Raw genomic sequence first — 11,305 nt, 5'->3', positions numbered from 1 at the left:
CGGGTTGGTTTCGGACCAGGAGTGCGCTCCCGGTCTTTTCGGAGACGAGCCGTGGCAAACCAAGCAGCGAGTACCCAAGTTTTAGCGAAGTGGGTTTCCAAGCAGTGAGTACCCTAGTTTTAGTGAACTGGGTTTCCAAGCAGCGTGGGTTTTTGCGCCCGAGCTGGTTCCGGACCAGGCGTGCCCTCCCGGTCTTTGCGGGGACGAGCCGTGGCGAACCAAGCAGCGAGTACCCGAGTTTTAGCGAACTGGGTTTCCGAGCAGTGAGTACCCGAGTTTTAGCGAACTGGGTTTCCGACCAGCGAGTACCATAGTTTTAGCGAACTGGGTTTCCGAGCAGCGAGTACCCGAGTTTTAGGGAACTGGATTTCCAAGCAGTGAGTAACCGAGTTTTAGTGAACTGGGTTTCCAAGCAGCGTTGGTTTTTGCGTCCGGGCTGGTTCCGGACCAGGAGTGCGCTCCCGGTCTTTGCGGCGACGAGCCATGCCGAACCAAGCAGTGTTTACCCGAGTTTTAACGAACTAGGTTTCCAAGCAGTGAGTACCCAAGTTTTTGTGAAGTGGGTTTCCAAGTAGCGTTGGTTTTTGCGTCCGCCTGGTTCCGTTCCAGGAGTGCGCTTCCGGTCTTTGCGGAGACGAGCCGTGGCGAACCAAGCAGTGTGTACCCGAGTTTTAACGTCCAAGTAGTGAGTACCCGACTTTTAGTAAACTGGGTTTCCAAGCAGCGTTGGTTTTTGCGTCCGGGTTGGTTTCGGACCAGGAGTGCGCTCCCGGTCTTTGCGGAGACGAGCCGTGGCGAACCAAGCAGCGAGTACCCGAGTTTTAGCGAACTGGGTTTCCAAGCAGTGAGTACCCGAGTTTTAGCGAACTGGGTTTTCGAGCAGCGAGTACCCTAGTTTTAGCGAACTGGGTTTCCGAGCAGCGAGTACCCGAGTTTTAGCGAATTGGGTTTCCAAGCAGTGAGTAACCGAGTTTTAGTGAATTGGGTTTCCAAGCAGCGTTGGTTTTTGCGTCCGGCCTGGTTCCGGACCAGGAGTGCACTTCCAGTGTTTGCGGAGACGAGCCGTGCCGAACCAAGCAGTGTGTACCCGTGTTTTAACGAACTAGGTTTCCAAGCAGTGAGTACCCGAGTTTTTGTGAAGTGGGTTTCCAAGTAGCGTTGGTTTTTGCGTCCGGCCTGGTTCCGGACCAGGAGTGCACTTCCAGTCTTTGCGAAGAGGAGCCGTGCCGAACCAAGCAGTGTGTACCCGAGTTTTAACGAACTAGGTTTCCAAGCAGTGAGTACCCGAGTTTTTGTGAAGTGGGTTTCCAAGTAGCGTTGGTTTTTGCGTCCGGCCTGGTTCCGGACCAGGAGTGCACTTCCGGTCTTTGCGGAGACGAGCCGTGGCGAACCAAGCAGTGTGTACCCGAGTTTTAACGAACTAGGTTTCCAAGTAGTGAGTACCCGACTTTTAGTGAACTGGGTTTCCAAGCAGCGTTGGTTTTTGCGTCTGGGCTGGTTCCAGACCGGGAGTGCGCTCCAGGTTTTTGCGGAGACGAGCTGTGGCGGACCAAGCAGCGAGTACCCGAGTTTTAGCGAACTAGGTTTCCAAGCAGTGAGTACCCGAGTTTTAGCGAACTGGGTTTCCGAGCAGCGAGTACCCTAGTTTTAGCGAACTGGGTTTCCGAGCAGCGAGTACCCGAGTTTTAGCGAACTGGGTTTCCAAGCAGTGAGTAACCGAGTTTTAGTGAACTGGGTTTCCAAGCAGCGTTGGTTTTTGCGTCCGGCCTGGTTCCGGACCAGGAGGGCACTTCCAGTCTTTGCGGAGACGAGCCGTGCCGAACCAAGCAGTGTGTACCCGAGTTTTAACGAACTAGGTTTCCAAGCAGTGAGTACCCGAGTTTTTGTGAAGTGGGTTTCCAAGTAGCGTGGGTTTATGCGTCCGGCCTGGTTCCGGACCAGGAGTGCGCTTCCGATCTGTGCGGAGACGAGCCGTGGCGAACCAAGCAGTGTGTACCCGAGTTTTAATGTCCAAGTAGTGAGTACCCGACTTTTAGTAAACTGGGTTTCCAAGCAGCGTTGGTTTTTGCGTGCGGGCTGGTTCCAGACCGGGACCCCTTCCCAGGTTTCTGCGGAGACGAGCCGTGGCGAACCAAGCAGCGAGTACCCGAGTTTTAGTGAACTGGGTTTCCACGCAGTGAGTAACCGAGTTTTAGTGAACTGGGTTTCCAAGCAGCGTTGGTTTTTGCGTCCGGGCTGGTTCCGGACCAGGAGTGCGCTCCCCGTCATTGCGGCCACGAGCCATGGCTAACCAAGAAGCGAGTACCCGAGTTTTAGCGAACTAGGTTTCCAAGCAGTGAGTACCCGAGTTTTAGTGAAGTGGGTTTCCAAGTAGCGTTGGTTTTTGCGTTCGGCCTGGTTCCGGACCAGGAGTGCACTTCGAGTCTTTGCAGAGACGAGCCGTGGCGAACCAAGCAGCAAGTACCCACGTTTTAGCGAAGTGGGTTTCCAAGCAGTGAGTATCCTAGTTTTAGTGAACTGGGTTTCCAAGCAGCGTTGGTTTTTGCGTCCGGGCTGGTTCCGGACCAGGCGTGCCCTCCCGGTCTTTGCGGAGACGAGCCGTGGCGGACCAACAGCGAGTACCCGAGTTTTAGCGAACTGGGTTTCCAAGCAGTGAGTACCCGAGTTTTAGTGAACTGGGTTTCCAAGCAGCGTTGTTTTTTGCGTCCGGGTTGGTTTCGGACCAGGAGTGCGCTCCCTGTCTTTGCGGAGACGAGCCGTGGCGAACCAAGCAGCGAGTACCCGAGTTTTAGCGAACTGGGTTTCCAAGCTGTGAGTACCCGAGTTTTAGCGAACTGGGTTTCCAAGCAGTGAGTACCCGAGTTTTAGTGAACTGGGTTTCCAAACAGTGTTGGTTTTGTGTCCGGGTTGGTTTCGGACCAGGAGTGCGCTCCCGGTCTTTTCGGAGACGAGCCGTGGCAAACCAAGCAGCGAGTACCCAAGTTTTAGCGAAGTGGGTTTCCAAGCAGTGAGTACCCTAGTTTTAGTGAACTGGGTTTCCAAGCAGCGTGGGTTTTTGCGTCCGAGCTGGTTCCGGACCAGGCGTGCCCTCCCGGTCTTTGCGAGGACGAGCCGTGGCGAACCAAGCAGCGAGTACCCGAGTTTTAGCGAACTGGGTTTCCGAGCAGTGAGTACCCGAGTTTTAGCGAACTGGGTTTCCGAGCAGCGAGTACCATAGTTTTAGCGAACTGGGTTTCCGAGCAGCGAGTACCCGAGTTTTAGGGAACTGGATTTCCAAGCAGTGAGTAACCGAGTTTTAGTGAACTGGGTTTCCAAGCAGCGTTGGTTTTTGCGTCCGGGCAGGTTCCGGACCAGGAGTGCGTTCCCGGTCTTTGCGGCGACGAGCCATGCCGAACCAAGCAGTGTGTACCCGAGTTTTAACGAACTAGGTTTCCAAGCAGTGAGTACCCGAGTTTTTGTGAAGTGGGTTTCCAAGTAGCGTTGGTTTTTGCGTCCGGCCTGGTTCCGTTCCAGGAGTGCGCTTCCGGTCTTTGCGGAGACGAGCCGTGGCGAACCAAGCAGTGTGTACCCGTGTTTTAACGTCCAAGTAGTGAGTACCCGACTTTTAGTAAACTGGGTTTCCAAGCAGCGTTGGTTTTTGCGTCCGGGTTGGTTTCGGACCAGGAGTGCGCTCCCGGTCTTTGCGGAGACGAGCCGTGGCGAACCAAGCAGCGAGTACCCGAGTTTTAGCGAACTGGGTTTCCAAGCAGTGAGTACCCGAGTTTTAGCGAACTGGGTTTTCGAGGAGCGAGTACCCTAGTTTTAGCGAACTAGGTTTCCGAGCAGCGAGTACCCGAGTTTTAGCGAACTGGGTTTCCAAGGAGTGAGTAACCGAGTTTTAGTGAACTGGGTTTCCAAGCAGCGTTGGTTTTTGCGTCCGGCCTGGTTCCGGACCAGGAGTGCACTTCCAGTGTTTGCGGAGACGAGCCGTGCCGAACCAAGCAGTGTGTACCCGTGTTTTAACGAACTAGGTTTCCAAGCAGTGAGTACCCGAGTTTTTGTGAAGTGGGTTTCCAAGTAGCGTTGCTTTTTGCGTCCGGCCTGGTTCCGGACCAGGAGTGCACTTCCAGTCTTTGCGGAGAGGAGCCGTGCCGAACCAAGCAGTGTGTACCCGAGTTTTAACGAACTAGGTTTCCAAGCAGTGAGTACCCGAGTTTTTGTGAAGTGGGTTTCCAAGTAGCGTTGGTTTTTGCGTCCGGCCTGGTTCCGGACCAAGAGTGCGCTTCCGGTCTTTGCGGAGACGAGCCGTGGCGAACCAAGCAGTGTGTACCCGAGTTTTAACGAACTAGGTTTCCAAGTAGTGAGTACCCGACTTTTAGTGAACTGGGTTTCCAAGCAGCGTTGGTTTTTGCGTCTGGGCTGGTTCCAGACCGGGAGTGCGCTCCAGGTTTTTGCGGAGACGAGCTGTGGCGGACCAAGCAACGAGTACCCGAGTTTTAGCGAACTAGGTTTCCAAGCAGTGAGTACCCGAGTTTTAGCGAACTGGGTTTCCGAGCAGCGAGTACCCTAGTTTTAGCGAACTGGGTTTCCGAGCAGCGAGTACCCGAGTTTTAGCGAACTGGGTTTCCAAGCAGTGAGTAACCGAGTTTTAGTGAACTGGGTTTCCAAGCAGCGTTGGTTTTTGCGTCCGGCCTGGTTCCGGACCAGGAGGGCACTTCCAGTCTTTGCGGAGACGAGCCGTGCCGAACCAAGCAGTGTGTACCCGAGTTTTAACGAACTAGGTTTCCAAGCAGTGAGTACCCGAGTTTTTGTGAAGTGGGTTTCCAAGTAGCGTGGGTTTTTGCTTCCGGCCTGGTTCCGGACCAGGAGTGCGCTTCCGATCTGTGCGGAGACGAGCCGTGGCGAACCAATGTGTGTGTACCCGAGTTTTAACGTCCAAGTAGTGAGTACCCGACTTTTAGTAAACTGGGTTTCCAAGCAGCGTTGGTTTTTGCGTGCGGGCTGGTTCCAGACCGGGACCCCTTCCCAGGTTTCTGCGGAGACGAGCCGTGGCGAACCAAGCAGCGAGTACCCGAGTTTTAGTGAACTGGGTTTCCACGCAGTGAGTAACCGAGTTTTAGTGAACTGGGTTTCCAAGCAGCGTTGGTTTTTGCGTCCGGGCTGGTTCCGGACCAGGAGTGCGCTCCCGGTCATTGCGGCCACGAGCCGTGGCTAACCAAGAAGCGAGTACCCGAGTTTTAGCGAACTAGGTTTCCAAGGAGTGAGTACCCGAGTTTTAGTGAAGTGGGTTTCCAAGTAGCGTTGGTTTTTGCGTTCGGCCTGGTTCCGGACCAGGAGTGCACTTCGAGTCTTTGCGGAGACGAGCCGTGGCGAACCAAGCAGCGAGTACCCACGTTTTAGCGAAGTGGGTTTCCAAGCAGTGAGTATCCTAGTTTTAGTGAACTGGGTTTCCAAGCAGCGTTGGTTTTTGCGTCCGGGCTGGTTCCGGACCAGGCGTGCCCTCCCGGTCTTTGCGGAGACGAGCCGTGGCGGACCAAGCAGCGAGTACCCGAGTTTTATCGAACTGGGTTTCCAAGCAGTGAGTACCCGAGTTTTAGTGAACTGGGTTTCCAAGCAGCGTTGGTTTTTGCGTCCGGGTTGGTTTCGGACCAGGAGTGCGCTCCCTGTCTTTGCGAAGACGAGCCGTGGCGAACCAAGCAGCGAGTACCCGAGTTTTAGCGAACTGGGTTTCCAAGCAGTGAGTACCCTCGTTTTGGCGAACTGGGTTTCCGAGCAGCGAGTACCCTCGTTTTAGCGAACTAGGTTTCCGAGCAGCGAGTACCCGAGTTTTAGCGAACTGGGTTTCCAAGCAGTGAGTAACCGAGTTTTAGTGAACTGGGTTTCCAAGCAGCTTTGGTTTTTGCGTCCGGGCTTGTTCCGGACCAGGAGTGCGCTCCCGGTCTTTGCGGCGACGAGCCGTGGCGAACCAAGCAGCGAGTACACGAGTTTTAGCGAACTAGGTTTCCAAGCAGTTAGTACTCGAGTTTTATTGAAGTGGGTTTACAAGTAGCGTTGGTTTTTGCGTCCGGCCTGGTTCCGGACCAGGAGTGCGCTTCCGGTCTTTGCGGAGACGAGCCGTGGCGAACCAAGCAGCAAGTACCCGAGTTTTAGCGAACTAGGTTTCCAAGCAGTGAGTACCCGAGTTTTAGTGAAGTGGGTTTCCAAGTAGCGTTGGTTTTTGCGTCCGGCCTAGTTCCGGACCAGGAGTGCACTTCCAGTCTTTGCAGAGACGACCCGTGGCGAACCAAGCAGCGAGTACCCGAGTTTTAGCGAACTGGGTTTCCAAGCAGTGAGTACCCGAGTTTTAGCGAACTGGGTTTCCGAGCAGCGAGTACCCTAGTTTTAGCGAACTGGGTTTCCGAGCAGCGAGTACCCGAGTTTTAGTGAACTCGGTTTCCAAGCAGTGAGTAACCGAGTTTTAGTGAACTGGGTTTCCAAGCATTGTTGGTTTTTGCGTCCGGCCTGGTTCCGGACCAGGAGTGCACTTCCAGTCTTTGCGGAGAGGAGCCGTGCCGAACCAAGCAGTGTGTACCCGAGTTTTAACGAACTAGGTTTCCAAGCAGTGAGTACCCGAGTTTTTGTGAAGTGGGTTTCCAAGTAGCGTTGGTTTTTGCGTCCGGCCTGGTTCCGGACCAGGAGTGCGCTTCCGGTCTTTGCGGAGACGAGCCGTGGCGAACCAAGCAGTGTGTACCCGAGTTTTAACGAACTGGGTTTCCAAGTAGTGAGTACCCGACTTTTAGTAAACTGGGTTTCCAAGCAGCGTTGGTTTTTGCGTGCGGGCTGGTTCCAGACCCGGACCCCTTCCCAGGTTTCTGCGGAGACGAGCCGTGGCGAACCAAGCAGCGAGTACCCGAGTTTTAGTGAACTGGGTTTCCACGCAGTGAGTAACCGAGTTTTAGTGAACTGGGTTTCCAAGCAGAGTTGGTTTTTGCGTCCGGGCTGGTTCCGGACCAGGAGTGCGCTCCCGGTCATTGCGGCCACGAGCCGTAGCTAACCAAGAAGCGAGTACCCGAGTTTTAGCGAACTAGGTTTCCAAGCAGTGAGTACCCGAGTTTTAGTGAAGTGGGTTTCCAAGTAGCGTTGGTTTTTGCGTTCGGCCTGGTTCCGGACCAGGAGTGCACTTCGAGACTTTGCGGAGACGAGGCGTGGCGAACCAAGCAGCGAGTACCCATGTTTTAGCGAAGTGGGTTTCCAAGCAGTGAGTATCCTAGTTTTAGTGAACTGGGTTTCCAAGCAGCGTTGGTTTTTACGTCCGGGCTGTTTCCGGACCAGGCGTGCCCTCCCGGTCTTTGCGGAGACGAGCCGTGGCGAACCAAGCAGCGAGTACCCGAGTTTTAGCGAACTGGGTTTCCAAGCAGTGAGTACCCGAGTTTTAGTGAACTGGGTTTCCAAGCAGCGTTGGTTTTTGTGTCCGGGTTGGTTTCGGACCAGGAGTGCGCTCCCGGTCTTTGCGGAGACGAGCCGTGTAGAACCAAGCAGCGAGTACCCGAGTTTTAGCGAACTGGGTTTCCAAGCAGTGAGTACCCGAGTTTTAGCGAACTGGGTTTCCGAGCAGCGAGTACCCTAGTTTTAGCGAACTGGGTTTCCAAGCAGTGAGTAACCGAGTTTTAGTGAACTGGGTTTCCAAGCAGCTTTGGTTTTTGCGTCCGGGCTTGTTCCGGACCAGGAGTACGCTCCCGGTCTTTGCGGCGACGAGCCGTGGCGAACCAAGCAGCGAGTACACGAGTTTTAGCGAACTAGGTTTCCAAGCAGTTAGTACCCGAGTTTTAGTGAACTGGGTTTCCAAATGGCGTTGTTTTTACGTCCGGGCTCGTTCCGGACCGGGAGTGCGCTCCAGGTTTTTGCGGAGACGAGCCGTGGCAAACCAAGCAGTGTGTACCCGAGTTTTAACAAACTGGGTTTCCAAGTAGTGAGTACCCGACTTTTAGTGAACTGGGTTTCCAAGCAACGTTGTTTTCGCGTCCGGGCTGGTTCCAGACCGGGAGTGCGCTCCAGGTTTTTGCGGAGACGAGCCGTGGCGGACCAAGCAGCGAGTAGCCGAGTTTTAGCGAACTCGGTTTCCAAGCAGTGAGTACCCGAGTTTTAGTGATGTGGGTTTCCAAGTAGCGTTGGTTTTTGCGTCCGGCCTAGTTCCGGACCAGGAGTGCACTTTCAAACTTTGCAGAGACGACCCGTGGCGAACCAAGCAGCGAGTACCCGAGTTTTAGCGAACTGGGTTTCCAAGCAGTGAGTACCCGAGTTTTAGCGAACTGGGTTTCCGAGCAGCGAGTACCGTAGTTTTAGCGAACTGGGTTTCGGAGCAACGAGTACCCGAGTTTTAGCGAACTGGGTTTCCATGCAGTGAGTAACCGAGTTTTAGTGAACTGGGTTTCCAAGCAGCGTTGGTTTTTTCGTCCGTCCTGGTTCCGGACCAGGCGTGCACTTCCAGTCTTTGCGGAGACGAGCCGTGGCGAACCAAGCCGTGTGTACCGGAGTTTTAACGAACTAGGTTTCCAAGCAGTGAGTACCCGAGTTTTTGTGAAGTGGGTTTCCAAACGGCGTTGTTTTTACGTCCGGGCTCGTTCCGGACCGGGAGTGCGCTCCAGGTTTTTGCGGAGACGAGCCGTGGCAAACCAAGCAGTGTGTACCCGAGTTTTAACAAACTGGGTTTCCAAGTAGTGAGTACCCGACTTTTAGTGAACTGGGTTTCCAAGCAACGTTGTTTTCGCGTCCGGGCTGGTTCCAGACCGGGAGTGCGCTCCAGGTTTTTGCGGAGACGAGCCGTGGCGGACCAAGCAGCGAGTAGCCGAGTTTTAGCGAACTCGGTTTCCAAGCAGTGAGTACCCGAGTTTTAGTGATGTGGGTTTCCAAGTAGCGTTGGTTTTTGCGTCCGGCCTAGTTCCGGACCAGGAGTGCACTTTCAAACTTTGCAGAGACGACCCGTGGCGAACCAAGCAGCGAGTACCCGAGTTTTAGCGAACTGGGTTTCCAAGCAGTGAGTACCCGAGTTTTAGCGAACTGGGTTTCCGAGCAGCGAGTACCCTAGTTTTAGCGAACTGGGTTTCGGAGCAACGAGTACCCGAGTTTTAGCGAACTGGGTTTCCATGCAGTGAGTAACCGAGTTTTAGTGAACTGGGTTTCCAAGCAGCGTTGGTTTTTTCGTCCGGCCTGGTTCCGGACCAGGCGTGCACTTCCAGTCTTTGCGGAGACGAGCCGTGGCGAACCAAGCCGTGTGTACCGGAGTTTTAACGAACTAGGTTTCCAAGCAGTGAGTACCCGAGTTTTTGTGAAGTGGGTTTCCAAGGAGCATTGGTTTTTTCTTCCGGCCTGGTTCCGGACCAGGAGTGCGCTTCCGGTCTTTGCGGAGACGAGCGGTGGCGAACCAAGCAGTGTGTACCCGAGTTTTAACGAACTGGGTTTCCAAGTAGTGAGTACCTGACTTTTAGTGAACTGGGTTTCCAAGCAGCGTTGGTTTTTGCGTGCGGGCTGGTTCCAGACCGGGACCCCTTCCCAGGTTTCTGCGGAGACGAGCCGTGGCGAACCAAGCAGCGAGTACCCGAGTTTTAGTGAACTGGGTTTCCACGCAGTGAGTAACCGAGTTTTAGTGAACTGGGTTTCCAAGCAGCGTTGGTTTTTGCGTCCGGGCTGGTTCCGGACCAGGAGTGCGCTCCCGGTCATTGCGGCCACGAGCCGTGGCTAACCAAGAAGCGAGTACCCGAGTTTTAGCGAACTAGGTTTCCAAGGAGTGAGTACCCGAGTTTTAGTGAAGTGGGTTTCCAAGTAGCGTTGGTTTTTGCGTTCGGCCTGGTTACGGACCAGGAGTGCACTTCGAGTCTTTGCGGAGACGAGCCGTGGCGAACCAAGCAGCGAGTACCCACGTTTTAGCGAAGTGGGTTTCCAAGCAGTGAGTATCCTAGTTTTAGTGAACTGGGTTTCCAAGCAGCGTTGGTTTTTGCGTCCGGGCTGGTTCCGGACCAGGCGTGCCCTCCCGGTCTTTGCGGAGACGAGCCGTGGCGGACCAAGCAGCGAGTACCCGAGTTTTAGCGAACTGGGTTTCCAAGCAGTGAGTACCCGAGTTTTAGTGAACTGGGTTTCCAAGCAGCGTTGGTTTTTGCGTCCGGGTTGGTTTCGGACCAGGAGTGCGCTCCCTGTCTTTCCGAAGACGAGCCGTGGCGAACCAAGCAGCGAGTACCCGAGTTTTAGCGAACTGGGTTTCCAAGCAGTGAGTACCCTCGTTTTAGCGAACTGGGTTTCCGAGCAGCGAGTACCCTCGTTTTAGCGAACTAGGTTTCCGAGCAGCGAGTACCCGAGTTTTAGCGAACTGGGTTTCCAAGCAGTGAGTAACCGAGTTTTAGTGAACTGGGTTTCCAAGCAGCTTTGGTTTTTGCGTCCGGGCTTGTTCCGGACCAGGAGTGCGCTCCCGGTCTTTGCGGCGACGAGCCGTGGCGAACCAAGCAGCGAGTACACGAGTTTTAGCGAACTAGGTTTCCAAGCAGTTAGTACTCGAGTTTTAGTGAAGTGGGTTTACAAGTAGCGTTGGTTTTTGCGTCCGGCCTGGTTCCGGACCAGGAGTGCGCTTCCGGTCTTTGCGGAGACGAGCCGTGGCGAACCAAGCAGCGAGTACCCGAGTTTTAGCGAACTAGGTTTCCAAGCAGTGAGTACCCGAGTTTTAGTGAAGTGGGTTTCCAAGTAGCGTTGGTTTTTGCGTCCGGCCTAGTTCCGGACCAGGAGTGCACTTCCAGTCTTTGCAGAGACGACCCGTGGCGAACCAAGCAGCGAGTACCCGAGTTTTAGCGAACTGGGTTTCCAAGCAGTGAGTACCCGAGTTTTAGCGAACTGGGTTTCCGAGCAGCGAGTACCCTAGTTTTAGCGAACTGGGTTTCCGAGCAGCGAGTACCCGAGTTTTAGTGAACTCGGTTTCCAAGCAGTGAGTAACCGAGTTTTAGTGAACTGGGTTTCCAAGCATTGTTGGTTTTTGCGTCCGGCCTGGTTCCGGACCAGGAGTGCACTTCCAGTCTTTGCGGAGAGGAGCCGTGCCGAACCAAGCAGTGTGTACCCGAGTTTTAACGAACTAGGTTTCCAAGCAGTGAGTACCCGAGTTTTTGTGAAGTGGGTTTCCAAGTAGCGTTGGTTTTTGCGTCCGGCCTGGTTCCGGACCAGGAGTGCGCTTCCGGTCTTTGCGGAGACGAGCCGTGGCGAACCAAGCAGTGTGTACCCGAGTTTTAACGAACTGGGTTTCCAAGTAGTGAGTACCCGACTTTTAGTAAACTGGGTTTCCAAGCAGCGTTGGTTTTTGCGTGCGGGCTGG

The sequence above is a fragment of the Tasmannia lanceolata genome, unplaced genomic scaffold, assembly GCF_043159265.1.
Source record: "Tasmannia lanceolata isolate RefF3 unplaced genomic scaffold, GAP_Taslan_0.1 ptg000023l, whole genome shotgun sequence".
Lineage (NCBI taxonomy): Eukaryota > Viridiplantae > Streptophyta > Magnoliopsida > Canellales > Winteraceae > Tasmannia > Tasmannia lanceolata.
This window is presented reverse-complemented; position numbering follows the sequence as displayed.